This window comes from Euprymna scolopes, chromosome 19 (genome assembly GCF_053919585.1).
Source record: "Euprymna scolopes isolate OS-2025 chromosome 19, ASM5391958v1, whole genome shotgun sequence".
Lineage (NCBI taxonomy): Eukaryota > Metazoa > Mollusca > Cephalopoda > Sepiida > Sepiolidae > Euprymna > Euprymna scolopes.
This window is the reverse complement of record NC_136500.1, coordinates 92051901-92070491: the sequence shown is the minus strand read 5'-3', so window position 1 is coordinate 92070491 and position 18591 is coordinate 92051901.

The window sequence follows — 18591 nt, the reverse complement described above, 5'->3', positions numbered from 1 at the left end:
GGTTATCCTGACATGTACTAATTTAATCCTCACTAAAATTCATACTACTTAACACAATCTCTGCTTACTGGCATAGGGTTTCAATATATAACAGAATCACTGTTTTAGGAGGGATTTGGTCTAGTAATTCACTTCTGTTTGTCTGTTTGTACTTTTCTCATTAACCACTTTGTAAATTCGTAAAATCTCCCCAAAATCGTTCATCCATTCTTTTTTTCGCACTTTTCTCAATAACCATGCCTTGTTGACCCCTCCCCCTTTACTTAAAAATTCAGTAGTTTTAGTAGAAATGTATTATTTTGTTTGAATAATGAACACCTTTACTAATGTTATGAATTTCAGTAGTAAAAAAAATGAATAAATTCATATTTTGCTTTTTTTATGAAAATAAAACATCGTAAATTAAAAAAAAAACAATATTTCAGGAACATTTCAATAAAAGCCCCTAACGAAATCGATATCACTCGATGAAAATTGGTTTCTCGAACTAACGGTATCATCATGAAATTAAGAATTGTTTATTTAATATTTTCATACAAAAAAATATGATGGCAAAAAATATTTCCTCTTCTTTTCGATTATATTTTAAGCGTAATTTTTATATGTAAGATTCTAATATTTTGTGTTTCACTTTGTTAATAATTAAAAAAAAAAACCATCAAAAGAAAAATAAACAGATTCTGAACAAAATTTATTCCAAATTTTTCAATTTTCAAAAAAATGTTTTTAATTCTAATTTTAAAACTTTTTCTTGGTTTGATGGCACAAATAAAGCACGTCATATTTAATTTCTACGCAGTATATAAAGCAAAGTTGTATGTATGAGTGTTGTTGAATTACACTTAAGTCATGAAATTTCTTGACCTGTTTTTTTTAACTCAAATTAAAAGTATGTAAAAATAACATTAAAAAACAAATGTTCAGAGACTAATGAAAGTGTAATCTCAAGTGTAACATAATTTTTATATAATCTTGAAAATATTTTTTTAATTAAAAGCAGGAACATAGAAAAATAATTAAATTAAAATGGTAAAAAGTATACAAACATTCATGTTGGAATGTACGGCCGGGAAAAAATAAAATCAGTCGATTTTGCACCCCTCTCTTCCTTCAACCACTCGATATCATTTTCAGATAGCATTTGATTTTCTGACATTGTGGGCTTCCATAAAACTCACGCTAGACGAATTTTCATTTGTTTTAATTTTGAGAAACCAGAATCCGTCGCTTTTGAGGAGTAATGAAACTATTTTATTTTTGTAAAAACAAGGTGTTTTTTTATTTAATTCAATATCTTAGGACTTTACTAATTACATGTGAAATAGCCACAGAAAACTAATATTTATCTTTCAAGCGATTTTTATGGTGAATTTATTTCACTTCAAAATTTAGTTGAACTTGTCAGTTTCCTAATTTCGCCGTGAAAACATATTCATTATAATGTCTTCTTGTTTTTTATTATTCACATCTTAAAATATTTCTTTCTTTTGGAAATTAACTTTAGGATTTAATATTTCAAATACAAAAAAAAGTAATCATAAACCCACAAAAAAATTATAACAAATAGTCCCTCTATCAGTTTTGCGCCATTAATGCAAGTACCTAGTGATTAGGGTCAAATTTATAGATGGCAACATAAGTGAGGAGTTTTAAAACAACATGTTTGTTGATGTTATATTTAAATTTCTGCATATTGGCACATTCGAGGAAGCACGAAACAGGCAGTTATAATCCAAAGTCAATCAATCCGAAGAAACAATTTGTATAGACAGATTTTTTTCGGCATCTTGGGGCGTAAAAAAGTTCATATTATGAGAATATCAAGAAAATTGTTTTATCCATCATGTATTTTATTATATATCGTATATTTTATCATTATATGTATGTATATATATATATATATATATATATATATATCCATATTCATACATATATATATATCCATATTCATACATATAATATTTATGAACAAATATTAACAATTATATTTATAATCATACATACAGCAGTGTTTCATGTTTACGCAATCATCAGTGTCGGAAGTGATAATTACCGCTAGTTGTGAGATTCAAACTTATTCATGAAGTCATCATTGACTTCATAGGCTAGCATTCTACCTCAAAGCCATCGATGATTAACACAAGAATTGAGGGTAATGAAGTATCCATAAATACCAAATTAGCAGGCATAAACAGTAAACAGCAAGAGAATATTCAACGAGGTCGGGATATTGTATTTGCTCAAAAGTTGGCCGCCTTTTCTAAATTCTCTAAGGACGGTTTTTATAAATAAAAATAACTGTTACTATTTATGAAAAAATATTGTTAGTAAATATTAACAATTATTTTTATGTATGTGCGATTTTATTGAACTAATATATTTATTGTGGGCCGAGGAATTTGGAAATTGAATAAAGTTGCACCTTAAACATACATACATACAATGTACATATATAGTCGAAAATGTTTGTATAAATAAAAATATAGAATCGAAATCATGCAATGACTTTGGTCACAATTAGAAAAAAATGAATATTTGTTTTAATCTTTATAAGAAAGCAAAAACATTGCTTTCCCAATCATGGGGCGTGTATTTCTCTACTCTTCTATAACCATCATCACTAATGACCACTGAATAAAGAACTCCAGCTTTTCTCAGGTAATCGGGGGAATAACATACAAAGTGGAATATGGAGTTTTTTCAGCCGGCAAAACATCATGAAAATGGATGCTTTGTCGAAAAGCTAAACAAAATAAAAGCAGCCTATTGTCCCTGTACGAGAATTATCTAGTGTGTGTGTGTGTGTGTGTGCGTGTGCGCGCGTGTGTATGTGTATGTGTGTGTATGCGTGTGTGTGCGTATGCGTGTGTATGTGTGTGTATGCGTGTGTGTGTGCGTGTGCGTGTGTATGTGTGTGTATGCGTGTGTGTATGCGTGTGTGTATGCGTGTGTGTGTGCGTGTGTGTGTATGCGTGTGTGTGTGTGTGTGTGTGCGTGTGCGTGTGTATGTATGTGTGTGTGTTGAATCGATCAACGATAAAATCAAATACATAAGTTTGTGATTTCATTTTTTGTTGATTTCTTTTTCGTAATGTAAATATTCTCTTAGAATTAATAAACAGAAACAGCAAAATGGTAGAGTAGATACAACAGGTTAAAGAAGCATTAAAATTAAGACTATTGAAAATTATTATAACGATATCATTTGTTACATGTCCTGTGATTGGGCGAAAAAGAGCCACTAATAAGCATCTTTGCAGGTTTTTTCAACTTTATCTTCTTTATTTTCTGCCAACAACAGCGTTCAGAAAATAAAACTATGCAGATCGGCTGAGAATGACATTGTTGACTGATTTCTCAGACTGTATTTTTTGCTTTATTTTCGATTCATAAATTTTCTATAAAATCGAGTTTTCATGTGGAGTAAAAGCTGACACCATATTTAGTACGTCGCATTTACAATGCGCCGAAGTTACCGATAAAATATGTAAATAAAATTGATAATATTTTTGTATTTTAACTGTTTTAGATATTTTTTGGAAGAATTCAACTTGACACAAGGAAAGACGAAATTTGTTGATTTTTGCTAGACTTTAGAGATTTGTGTAGAAATTATTTGTTGTTTTTAATTTATTTAAGAAAAAAAAATACCAAACATGTTCCCACTAATAATTGTTTAAAATTATTTAGAAACTTAATTTATCTGGAATAATCTTCGTAAAAAAAAAACCCGCCACACTTCCACCTAAATCACATTCTCAAATAATGACTAATTTCATTCATTTCAGAAACGTTATTTCTTAAAGAATCTCTTAGTCTTGAAAATAAAATTTTAATGTGGGGAAAATCCGGCTCTTCAAGAAAGGGCACTCTGGATAGGAACAAAAATTAAAATTGTCTCAGTCATGAAGGATTTATCCTCCACTAATCGGACAGAAAAGATGAAGTGCAGCATCTGAAGAACAGATGGTATTTATTTGCTTCCCCACAAAAGCAAATTAGACACAATGTCATTTTTGAATGTGGGGAAAATCAGCCCCTACTCAAAAAAGGAAGAACTCTGGTAGAGTCCAAATAGTAATTGTCTCTGTATGAAGGCTTTCCCCTACATTGACCAAGGACCAATTACTTAAATGAATCATCAGAACAGATACTACACTGATCTTGGTCCGAAGGCGAAATGCTTTCCCATTCATCCATATTTTACAAAAAAAACAAGATAAATCTTTTTTTTTTCTTTCGCACGTACACACTTTTTCATCGCACTATATTCAGGCCACTAAATTACGTTTTTACCAAAGCATCATCAGTGCTGTCGCTTTCCAGCTTGAATCCCGCGGCTGACTATTTCATAGTTATGTATAAAAAGAAGTTAACAGCAATTTTTACCAAATATTTTGTGCACATTTGGGCATCATATATCTTTTTTATTATTTGTATTATTTGAAATCTTCAGACTACTATCCTCATCTTGAGTGCTATTTTTTCACAACGTTACGGTCGATGTAACCTCCAACCTTCTTCATGTGTATCTTGTCGAACTCAAGAATCTTTTTTGTCGGACTCGGGAATCTGAACGGAATTTCGAACCGAACTCTTTATTTAATCCATGGCGGCTGCATGCTCTCGTACTCTCAGGTAGAACACCTACATTATTCGTAATTATATTTTGAGTGTCGCCCGCACGTAGCATTAAAACTTCAACCTACACAAAAATGTGTAACTTTTACAACCTAATTTTACTGAGCACTTTATCCTTCACGCCCCGACTTTGGCAGACAAGATGAGGACAATGATCCTAAGTTTCTGAATTTTTGAGATGATGATTGATTATTCATATTATTTGGATTCATCGGACTACTGTTCTCATCTTGAGTGTGGTTTTCATAACATTTCGGTCGGTGTTACCTCCGACCTTCTTCATGTGTATCTTGTCGAGTCGAACTCACAAGGATCTGTGGCGCAGTGGTTAGAGTACTTGGAAAATCAACAGTAAAAAGTGATATTCTCCTGAAGGTTGAAGGTTTAATCTTCCGTGTGGGCGACCGAAAAATACAATTGCAAATTACTTAGGACCTCTATCCAGTCATTGCTGACGGAACAATAACATGCTACCCCGTGAAGTAAATAAAGGGTTCCGCTTAAAATTCCGTCAAAATTCCCGATTTCGACAGCAACGTTCCAGAATTCGACAAGATACACCTGAAGAAGGTCGAAGGTTACATCGACTGAAACGTTATGAAAATCACGCTCAAAATGAGAACAGTAGTCACATGAATCCAAATAATATTCCGAAGAATCTAAATAATCCAAAAATTAATTCTAATTTCAAAACTTCAGAAACGTAAGCCTTTTTTTTTACATTTACTTTATGGCAACGTGGAGATTTCTTTTTTACATTTACTTTATGACAACGGAGACATATTTTTTTACATTTACTTTATGGCGACGTGGACATTTTTTTTACATTTACTTTATGGAGAGGTGGACATTTTTTTACATTTACTTTATGGAGAGGTGGATATTTTTTACATTTACTTTATGGAGACGTGGACATTTTTTTACATTTACTTTATGGAGAGGTGGATATTTTTTACATTTACTTTATGGAGACGTGGACATTTTTTTACATTTACTTTATGGCAACGTGGACATTTTTTTTACATTTACTTTATGGCGACGTGGACATTTTTTTTACATTTACTTTATGCCAACGGAGACATATTTTTTTACATTTACTTTATGGCAACGTGGACATTTTTTTTACATTTACTTTATGGCAACGTGGAGATTTTTTTTTACATTTACTTTATGACAACGGAGACATATTTTTTTACATTTACTTTATGGCGACGTGGAGATTTTTTTTACATTTACTTTATGGAGACGTGGACATTTTTTTTTGCATTTACTTTATGGCAACGTGGACATTTTTTTACATTTACTTTATGGCGACGTGGACATTTTTTTTACATTTACTTTATGCCAACGGAGACATATTTTTTTACATTTACTTTATGGCAACGTGGACATTTTTTTACATTTACTTTATGGAGAGGTGGATATTTTTTTACATTTACTTTATGGAGAGGTGGATATTTTTTACATTTACTTTATGGAGACGTGGACATTTTTTTACATTTACTTTATGGCAACGTGGACATTTTTTTTACATTTACTTTATGGCGACGTGGAAATTTTTTTTACATTTACTTTATGCCAACGGAGACATATTTTTTTACATTTACTTTATGGCGACGTGGACAGTTTTTTTACATTTACTTTATGGAGACGTGGATATTTTTTTACATTTATTTATGGCGACGTGGATATTTTTTTTTTACATTTACTTTATGGCGACGTGGATATGTTTTTTTACATTTACTTTATGGCGACGTGGATATTTTTTTTTACATTTACTTTATGGCGACGTGGATATTTTTTTTTTATATTTATTTGTGGCGACGTGGATATTTTTTTTTACATTTACTTTATGGCGACGTGGATATTTTTTTTACATTACTTTATGGCGACGTGGATATTTTCTTTTACATTTACTTTATGGCGACGTGGATATTTTTTTTTACATTTACTTTATGGCGACGTGGATATTTTTTTACATTACTTTATGGCGACGTGGATATGTTTTTTACATTTACTTTATGGCGACGTGGACATTTTTTTTACATTTACTTTATGGCGACGTGGATATGTTTTTTTACATTTACTTTATGGCGACGTGTATATTTTTTTTACATTTACTTTATGGCGACGTGCATATTTTTTTTTACATTTACTTTATGGCGACGTGGATATTTTTTTTACATTTACTTTATGGCGACGTGGATATTTTTTTTTACATTTACTTTATGGCGACGTGGATATATTTTTTTTTACATTTACATTATGGCGACGTGGATATTTTTTTTTTACATTTACTTTATGGCGACGTGGATATTTTTTTGCATTTACTTTATGGCGACGTGGATATTTTTTTTTACATTACTTTATGGCGACGTGGATATTTTTTTACATTTACTTTATGGCGACGTGGATATTTTTTTTACATTTACTTTATGGCGACGTGGATTTTTTTTTTACATTTACTTACTGGCGACGTGGATATTTTTTTTTACATTTACTTTATGGCGACGTGGATATTTTTTTTTACATTACTTTATGGCGACGTGGATATTTTTTTACATTTACTTTATGGCGACGTGGATATTTTTTTTTACATTACTTTATGGCGACGTGTATATTTTTTTTTACATTTACTTTATGGCAACGTGGACATTTTTTTACATTACTTTATGGCGACGTGGATATTTTTTTTACATTTACTTTATGGCGACGTGGATATTTTTTTTACATTTACTTTATAGCGACGTGGATATTTTTTTTTACATTTACTTTATGGCGACGTGGATATTTTTTTTTACATTTACTTTATGGCGACGTGGATTTTTTTTTTTACATTTACTTTATGGCGACGTGGATATTTTTTTTTACATTACTTTATGGCGACGTGGATATTTTTTTACATTTACTTTATCGCGACGTGGATATTTTTTTTACATTTACTTTATGGCGACGTGGACATTTTTTTTTAACATTTACTTTATGGCGACGTGGACATTTTTTTTTAACATTTACTTTATGGCGACGTGGATATTTTTTTTACATTTACTTTATGGCGACGTGGACAGTTTTTTTTTTAACATTTACTTTATGGAGACGTGGATATTTTTTTACATTTACTTTATGGCGACGTGGACATTTTTTTTTACATTTACTTTATGGCGACGTGTACATTTTTTTACATTTACTTTATGGCGACGTGGATATTTTTTTTACATTTACTTTATAGCGACGTGGACATTTTTTTTTACATTTACTTTATGGCGACGTGGACATTTTTTTACATTTACTTTATGGCAACGTTGACATTTTTTTACATTTACTTTATGACGACGTGGACATTTTTTTACATTTACTTTATGGCGACGTGGACATTTTTTTTTACATTTACTTTATGGCAACGTGGACATTTTTTTACATTTACTTCATGGCCACGTGGACATTTTTTTTACATTTACTTTATGGCGACGTGGAAATTTTTTTAACATTTACTTTACGGCGACGTGGACAATTTATTTACATCTACTTTATGGCGACGTTGACATTTTTTTACATTTACTTTATGACAACGTGGATTTTTTTTTAACATTTACTTTATGCCAACGTGGACATATTTTTTTACATTTAATTTGTGGCGACGTGGACATTTATTTTACATTTACTTCATGCCAACGTGGACATATTTTTTACATTTATTTATGGCAACGTGGAATTTTTTTTTAACATTTACTTTATGGCAACGTGGACATTTTTTTTTACATTTTCTTCATGGCAACGTGGATATTTCTGTTAATTTTTAGATTTGTTGCACATTTGACACGTCCACAAATGATAAGTTTTGAATTTCAAAGAAAAATGTCAAACTCACTTTTTTTTAAGGTAAGGTGCACATTTCATTTATTTATTTATTTATTTATCTATAAGTTATTATCGGTTATAAATAACGTGGAATATAAACAGAAAACTTCGCAATTCCTCTTGCCATTAGCAAAGAAGAAAGATGCGCGATTCCAATTATTTTAATCTCGACCCGAACACGTTGACTGCGTTTAGCTTCAATGTCGCAGCGGTTACCTGTTGCTGGCTATCCATATAAAACAGGAAGACCAACTTTTTTAGAATTGGAACTGAGCTGATCAAAAATATAAATAACTAGCAGGAAGTTTCGACGTTGCTCGGGATTGAATGAGGATCATTACTATGTACTTTGTAAATATGCTCCTAACACCATATTATATTCTTTGTTAAATGCCCATTTCCCTTCGTTTGACCTAAATGTCATTAAAACCTTTTATATGTCTTTGAAGTTTTGAGAGAGTTCTGTCGCCTCGGGTCATTTACAGATGGGATCACGTAAATATTGGGCACATAGAGGGTAACGTGGCGATTCTGAACCATTTTTATTATATTCCCAAGAAAATTTATTCACATGATTTCATTTTCATAAAACTATGGTGTATTTGAAGGTTTTTAGGGCATTGCACCTTTATGGCCTTCTTAGAAATGCATATAGAGATTCGGGAACGTTTTTCATTGTCTTTCCCAGTAAATTTTAAATGCGAATATATTTCAATTTGATGTAGAATTTCTAACTTTTCTTTATTCCGTGGGAACACACGACTAAACACAAAATCAAACATACACACCTACACACAGATATTGAGTTTTATGCATATAAAAAATTTAATATCGTTTCGTCAGAAGCTTTGTATGAAAATGATTGTCCTGATCGGGTTTGAAGAGTAATCAAATGCGTAACTACATCTACGAATGTATAAAAAAAAATGTATAAAAATTCCCCTGTAAAAAGTATTATTTTTTTATCTTTGAGAAAAACTATTTTTAGGGTCGAATTGTTTCGATTTTCGATACTTATCGGGTGAATTTCTGTAAAAAAAAAAAGAAAAGGAAAAAATATATCTAAGAACACTGTCAAACATATAAATTACCTTTGTGTGAAATTTGGAATAGATAAGCGCAGCCGTTTGGGAACCTATGAGAAACGAACTCACACATACACACAAAGTTGTATATATATATATATATATATATATATATATATATATATATATATATATATATATATATATGTGTGTGTGTGTGTGTGTGTACTAGCAAGGCGCCCGGCATTGCCCAGTCGTAAAATACACTTAAATATGATATTTTGATTGATGCAGATTTTGTATTTATTATTATATTATATTGGACGCAATATATAGTGATGCTTTAAAAGAAACAAATGGCCCGTGCGCCACCACAGAGAATCGAACCCTAAACACTTAACTTAAGATTTATTTTTCCTCTGTCGTTAATGACTGAACTATGAAGACATGTTTGATGCAAAGCTAAAAATTAAAGCATGAAACAATAACTACTACGTTATGCATGCATATTCGTAATGCCGGCGTTCAGCCTTCACCTAGCAAATTGCATTTTTTTTAATTTTTACAATTTTGTACCGATTTTCTGGGCTAAATCCCAAATATAAAATGTCGCATGTGTGCGAATACCCTATATATGAAGTTTCATATCTGTAGACCGAAACCACTGGGAGTAGTTTTTGTAAGAAAAAAAGATTTTAAACAAAAATATATACGCACACACACACACACACACACACACACATATATATATATATATATATATATATATATATATATATGTGTGTGTGTGTGTGTGTGTGTGTGTATGTGTGTGTGCGTAATATTCACGTAAAAAGTTTATAGTAAACACAAAACTCTTTCCAGACACACACATATATATATATGTGTGTGTGTGTGTGTGTGTGTGTGTGTGTGTGGAAAGAGTTTTGTGTTTACTATAAACTTTTTACGTGAATATTACGCAAGTATAAATTATGTAGAATATCTGTATGAATATAATTTCGCGTAATAGTTAACTAAAGATGATCATCCTTTAAGAAAACAGAAAAAACTAACAGGGAATTAATTCAAATAAATGTTTAAAAGAATATGCAATTAAGCCAGATCTTTTGCCAGTGAATGCAATTCCGCGACACATATATAACACAGTTTCATTTTCTTTTTAATTTAATAGAAAAAGGGTTTTTAATATTAATACAAAAAATAGTAGTATAGATATATATGTTATTGATAGAGACAAATTTAAATGTTAATAAATATTCTTTTGGCATGGCTTGTACACCTTCAAAGAGAGATTTTCCGGTCATAAATGTTCTTTCAATAATCCCAAATATAAAAACATATCATGGAAATTTAAAAGAGCAAAACCTCATACCAGTTGTGTAATTGGACATTTTAAGGAAAACTAGAACCTACAAATCTCTCAACTCTCCTTGTTATCTGTGTTTGAACGAAAAACTGTTTATTTCCAAATCCAACGATAGAGACAATATCCTAAATAAAGATAAATCAAACCTCAATTAACTGCGAACACTAATAATCCCATCTTCTTTGGCCATTTTAACTCTCATAAAATTAGTTTGAACTATTTTTACCTTACATTATTATGAACTATACGAATTGCGTTTTCAATATGCAATATGCAATAAGCATGGTTGACTTTTTTGTATAACTGGCTTGTTGTTTTATAAGCCATGTATGACCTTCTACCAATAACCTCATATATTCTCATTTATAATTATATAATAGGTTGCAAATTAATCCGTAAGACTCATACTTTTACTCTTACCATCCTATATGCTTTCTTTTATCTTTTACTCTTTTATTTTTATTCTGAGGTATTAAATTTTCTTAGCTACTCACCTTAACCTTATTATTCTGAATAATTTGATTTATTTCTCAACTATTAATCACTCCTATAGTTTTGTTAATATGGTTGTTACTACTACTTTTTAACTAATTTTTTATCATTTTTTTTATAAAATACTAATATTTTAGAAATAGAAAGTTACAAATTTTAGGAAACATTTTTTTATGAATTTGAATGAGAAAATTTGAAAGCCTGAAAATGTTGTGAAATACTAAAATCATTTTTATCTACTTTTTTTTTTGTTAAAATTTTCGCCAATAACCTGGCTTTATAAAGGAGACGTCAGTTGTATTAATTTTTTTCTTCTTTTTCCTCATAATGTTGTTATAAGAGGACGAGTTCTCTCGAAGAGAAAATACGTCTTGTATCGGTGCTGTTTAAAATCGGTGTGTGTAATCGTTTGGTTTAAGCGTAAATTTATGAACTGCGAAGTCACACATTTTAGAAAACATATTTTTATGACTTTAAATGAAAAAAATTGAAAACCTGAAAATGATGTGAAATGATTAAATCATTTTTATTTGCTTTTTTGTTGTTGTTGTTGTTGTTGTTGTTGTTGTTGTTGTTGTTGTTGTTGTTGTTGTTGTTGTTGTTGTTGTTGTTGTTGTTGTTGTTGTTGTTGATGATGATGGTGGTGATGATGATGATGATGATGATGATGATGAAGAAGAAGAAGAAAAAGAAGAAGTCCGAATTTTCGCGAATAACTCTAACTTGAATATTTCTGGTGGACGCAAGCCCTTCTCATGCTGCTCCATGATTAATCTTTTCTTCAATTCAACAGACGTTGTTTAAAACGAGTATCTTTTATTTCCTAAAAAAATGAGAAATCATATATTACATTATCATATAATGACAATGAAATAGCAATTTTTTTTTAATATTATCACAAAATATAGTTCCGAAATTTTGTAACATAACTTATGTCCTACCCTATATATTGTTTTAAAATATAATTATCCATTGACAGGTGTTTCGTCGTCTACGACTCATCAGAGTGGATGAATCTGATGAGTCGTAGACGACAAAACACGTGTCAGTGGATAATTATATTATAAAAACAATGTATATGCCGCTCCTCACTTGGGGATACCAAATTGGTAAAAGGGAAAATTATTCCCAACTCGCATTTAGGTAAAAATACGCGTTCGTTTAAATAATTGAATTCATTCAAAAAGTATCGCAAAACAATATATATATATATATATATATATATATATATCGAGAGAGAGAGAGAGAGAGATTAATCGGAGTAGCTGTATGCAACTACAATTTTCAAGCATATGTAAATATATAGATTGTATTGTTTTTAGCCAACATATCATTTGTATACACACACACACTTACACACAGACACACAGACACACACACACACACACATATATATATATATATATATATATATATATATATATATATATATATATATATATATATAACGTGGTTTCCAATTGCTGCAAAATCCGTGAACGTCTCGTGGAGTTAAATATTGGCTGAGCATAATTCTGTTAGTTGAGAAAAACAGGAAATAGGGTTCAGTCGGGCTGTGCTAGAAGTGGATGTGACGCTACATGTCTTAAAAGAAAAGATAAGTCTTCAGTTCGTTTCTAAGCACACGCGTGAACATTTGGTTTGGAAGATGTCAAGATTATATATAATATAGCAGTATTATCGATCTCTCTTTGTTTTCTCTCCCAGCTCCACTGGTCAGTTATTCGGAACATCAGCAAGGCCAATAAGCCTCGTTTTGTCTTCCAATGTGTGCCCTGTCTCCGTCCTTATTTTCGGAGTGTGAACGAACTAATTTGCCGGCGACGTTTCCTCAGTCGGGATAGATCATATAAGGGGCACGTGCTAGACATACGGCCAATAATGTATGTTATGGATGTTCATGTATTTTAATTGATTGTGACTTGCGAGCTCTTAGAACCCACATAGAAGGGAAGGGGTGTAAGTAACAAATGTTCGGAGACCTAATTTTAATACACCCTTCTCCTTAGGGAAAACTGACGTTACATGATCAGCTAGTAGTTTTCGTCTGTTTTTTACTTGCAAAGGAAGAGGATCAGGCGTAATAGCTTACGTCATATGTCTATCCTTTTATCAATAATGAGCGAAACGTTTTTGTGTCAATGGACAAATAAGAATAGCAATTGTATAAAAACAGATTATGGCGAAACACACAGTTCTTTGTTAAGTTTCTAAATATGTACTTAAAACATACGTTGTTTTTTATTTATTTCATTCACCCATACACACACACAAACATATATATATATATATGTGTGTGTGTGTGTGTGTGTGTGTGTGTGTGTGTGTGTGTGTGTGTGTGTGTGTGTGGTCACGAATAGGCTCCTATATGGTTGACTATTATAGAAAACTGATCACATATAATGATAGAAGATGTATCGAGACACAGGAATGGGTATGTTTGATCTGGTATAATGATGATTCATTAAAATTGTGGGGTCTGTGTACACGCCTGGTCCACAAAGTATGGAAATAAAAATTTAAAAATTAAAAAAAAAACGTTTACAAGTGTTTTTGATATACACGTACATAATAATACTTTGATAAGTATGTTTTAACTAAAATAGGGATGGTATAATAAAATTGTGAGGTCTGCGTTCGCGCCTGGTCTCCATAGAATGGAAATAGACACAAACTTTAATAAAGACTTTACATATCTATCTGCGTAAGTAAACTTTGATAATTATGTTTCAGTTTGAAGAAATATGGTATAATAAAATTATAGAGTGTTCGTTCGCACCTGACCTCCACAGAATGCAAATATGTCACAAGGTTTTTTAATATAGATCCACAGAATATTGTGATAAGTGTTTCAGCATGAACAGGTATGGTATAATAAATTATGGGGTTTATCTATTTTATTTTTTACTTTCATCATATTTTGCTTTGATTTTGATACTCCCAAATTCGAAGCTATCACTTTACAACCCTTCCTTTTCATAACCTATCATACTTTAATAAATCAGAGGCATTTTCTGTAGGCTATTTTTGAACGCAGCCAACGACGGGTACTTTTGGTAGTGTATATATATATACTTCGAAACTCCGCGGATGTAGGACTATCCACTTATCTTGTGCTTCCTTTTTAAAATTAAGTATGTTTTTAACTCTTTTTCAAGATGTCTTTTAACATGTTTTATTAATCATTTGTTCATATTATAAGCTCTATTTCCTTTTCGGTTTTATTGAGATTTTACATCTGGTTGAGATTACTTTACTTGTAAATATTAACTCTTTAATATTTATAATATATTTTAAGTTTACCATTTTGATTACCTTGGTAAACTTATTGTAATTTTTATTTCTTATATATATATATATATATATATATATATATATATATATATATGTATAGTCTGTTTATTACACAACCATTATTGGTTACATATGTGCATACATGTTTCAATGGAGTCCCAATTCAGGGACAACACTTCATCAGACCAATACATCAATTCTTTTTTGGTCTGAATTAGGATTCCACTGAAACATGTATGCACATATTTAACCGATAATACTTTTATCGTAATCGAAATTTGTGAAATCGCCTATTTTATAATCAAATCGATTGATTACTCTAGTTGGGAACCCTCGCAATGCATACACAGGGAAGAAGTTTCACATGCATCCTCGCAGTGACTTAGTCCACAATACATTGCACTGTAGAGAATCGGCTGTTGATTTTATAAACTTATCTGTAAATAATGGCTTCACTTATAATTTAAAATGCAAAAGTCAAATATCATGGTTTAATTGTGCTCTAAACAGAAACATTCATTTCGAATGCACCCCTGTCTTATCAAAGAACCAACTGTTGATTTTATTAAATTAGTTTTACGTAGGCATTTAAAATAAAGTTTAACGTACAAAAGTCAAGTATCATGGTTCAATTGAGTTTAAAAAATAAACATTTCAAACGTGTCCCTGTCTTATAAAAGAATCTACAGTTGATTTTATATATTGGGACTTTTCTGCTTGTGCGATGATAAAACTTCTCAAATGCAATTTTCATGTTAGGTTGTATAAAAGTGTTAGCTTTAATAAAAATCGGACTCACTTCTTTCCTCGATTTTTTTCGATTATCGATTTTCGATACTTATCGAAGACATTCCGAAACAAAAAAACACTCCTAGACATTCGTGTCGAATTTTTTAAAAAAATCGACCCAGCTATTTCTGAGTCCAGAGGGAATGGTTGGTTAGTTGATTGGTTGTTTTTGTTTTACGGTATATCAACCCTTTTCAGGTTATTTAATACCGAATCCAAAAATTTTGAAGAAAAATTTATCAATTGAATATATTTGTTGTTTTCAAGTCGGTTTCTACTTAATACATAGTTGGGACCCTAACAGAGATTACCACTCCGGGTCAGAGTGGGCCTGGGAGCAATGGTAATTAAAGGGTGGCTCCACACTCCCCAAAGCCCGCAAGCTGGGGCCTCACCACTGGATATAGTTTAAGGTCATATCCAGGACCCCAGAGAGAATGAAGTCACACACACACAAAGTTCTTGTCTCTTCTCTTCTCTTCTTCTTCTCTATATAAATAAAATGAGCTCATTTTTCCCGTCTGATTTTGACCTTAATAGGATTAAAAATCAAGATATTTCATGCAAATATAATATGCACAAACGGCAGAACAATATCTGAGGTGTGTTATAGGCTTATTATTTCTCAAATTCCTCGATAATCTTAGATTTCTATACTTTTTCTGCTGAGAAGTCACGGCCAAAACCGGTTAAGATCAATGGAAGTGGTAAAATATTTTCTCTCTAATAAATTCCTCCTCCCCCTGCCACCACTTAACACCGTTTGGGGATCGTTCACAAGGAACAGTTGAGAAGAGAACACCGGTTTGGCTTCGTAGTTCTTTCATGTCAAGTTATTTAAAATCACTAAACTAAGCTGCAGTGCTCTGTGGCGTAGTGGTTAGGTTGCTGGACAATTCATATTATATTTTCACGTTCGCGCCGACCTACCGCAGTCGTTTTTTTTTTTGTTTTTTTTTTCCTAAACAACTGGAATGGACTTTTCTTGGTGGCCGAACTGTTAACGTTGCAGATGTTTTTTTTTTTCACACTTTATTTTCCTACTTTTACTCATGACTCCGGGTTTGATCCTTCCTACTTACCTACCATAACATTTTTAACCCCCCCCCCGTCCTGGAAACAAACACTCGGGCAACGCCGGGTACCCCCGCTAGTTATATAATAATATGTATATATGAAGTCTTCATTTCTCTCTCCCTCTCTTCTTCCCTCCCTCTCTCTCTCTCTGTCTGTCTGTCTCTCTCTCTCTCTCTCTCTCTCTCTCTCTCTGCGACTCCACTCTTTCTCACTCAATAGCTATCCATCTATATATCCGTCATTATGGCTCTCGAACTATTGTCCGCAGAGTGATTTCTATTTTAGAAAACAGCACTAATGATTCACCGCTTATTAAGGCCTAAAGACACCTCGAGGATTTATTTTTGATAAAATAAAATAAATAAATAGTAGTAGTAAGCAGGCTCGAACCCGTAACGCGCCAGAGGAAAAAAGTGAAAAGTACAAACGAACTGTCGTACCGATGTGCTACCGTGGTTGTGACGTCATAGGCGGTCGAAATAACGCGTTTTATGCGCCGTCGAGAGTGTCAGCGAAAATAAAACGACTCTCTTTGTAGAAAACTGGCAAGTTAAGGGTGAAGGAATTCATGTTTTCGTGCAATTTTTCAATATTTTCGTCTAAAGGGTCGAGTTTCAAATTGATACCGATCTCGTGAAAATTCGTCGCCTCTGTCTAAAGTTTTAGGCAGACATAGATTGATGCACATATACATACATACATATATACATACATACATTAAAACAGACAGATGAGATTTATATTATAGATTAGGCGTGTGTGTGTGTATGTGTGTACGTTACTATTCACACAAAAAGCACTACTTAAAACTTGTAAGAGAAAATACGCACAAGCTGAACCGCGCATACTTTCACCATCAGTAATAGCAAGTTAATGCTAAAAATCGTAGTAGTGTTGTTTTTGTAACGAATTACCAAGAAAATGGACCAAAGAATAGTTTTTATTAATATAGAATTATAGTGAGAACATTAGCTTGGCAGCGAATATTTAACTGATACTTTTTTATGGTTTGTGGAATATATATTCCGTTGTATACTTTATAAAATGGTTAGTCGAAATATATATTCCGTTCTATACTTTATAAAATGGTTAGTCGAAATATATATTCCGTTCTATACTTTATAAAATGGTTAGTCGAAATATATATTCCGTTCTATACTTTATAAAATGGTTAGTCGAAATATATATTCCGTTGTATACTTTATAAAATGGTTAGTCGAAATATATATTCCGTTGTATACTTTATAAAATGGTTAGTCGAAATATATATTCCGTTTTATACTTTATAAAATGGTTAGTCGAAATATATATTCCGTTGTATACTTTATAAAATGGTTAGTCGAAATATATATTCCGTTGTATACTTTATAAAATGGTTAGTCGAAATATATATTCCGTTTTATACTTTATAAAATGGGTAGTCGAAATATATATTCCGTTCTATACTTTATAAAATGGTTAGTCGAAATATATATTCCTTTCTATACTTTATAAATAATCTTTTAATTCCGAATCAATTGTAAACAAAATTTGAAAAAAATTTACATACTTAATTCCTTTTTTCCTTCCTTTTCTTTTCATACTTTCTTTTCTCTGTTTTATATTTTTCCTTTGTTTTTCTATTTTCTTTCTTTTTTACTCTTAGTTTTTTAATTTTTCCGTTTTGTTCTTTTTCATCTTTTCATTTTTCTTATTGCTTTTATTTTCGCTCCCCAGAATTATCTAATATATAAAAGGCTATGCTCTGTCTGTCTGTCTGCTTGTCTGTCTCCATATTTTCAAACTCTATCTCCACTTAAACCAAAAGTCATAGAGCAACGCTAGAGGCCTGAAATGATTGGATTTTTTACGGGACGTTCTTTTAGAGGTCTTTAACTGGTTGAAATAGTTTTTAAGGAGTCAAAAATGAGTCAAAATTGAAAAAAAATCTTTATACATTTTGTACGTTTATCCGAGTTTATTTTTAATTTTTAATTGCTTTTCATGCGTGTCACGTCGGTACAGTTGTAACATCACCAGCTTTGCATGCTATTGTTTTGATTTTGG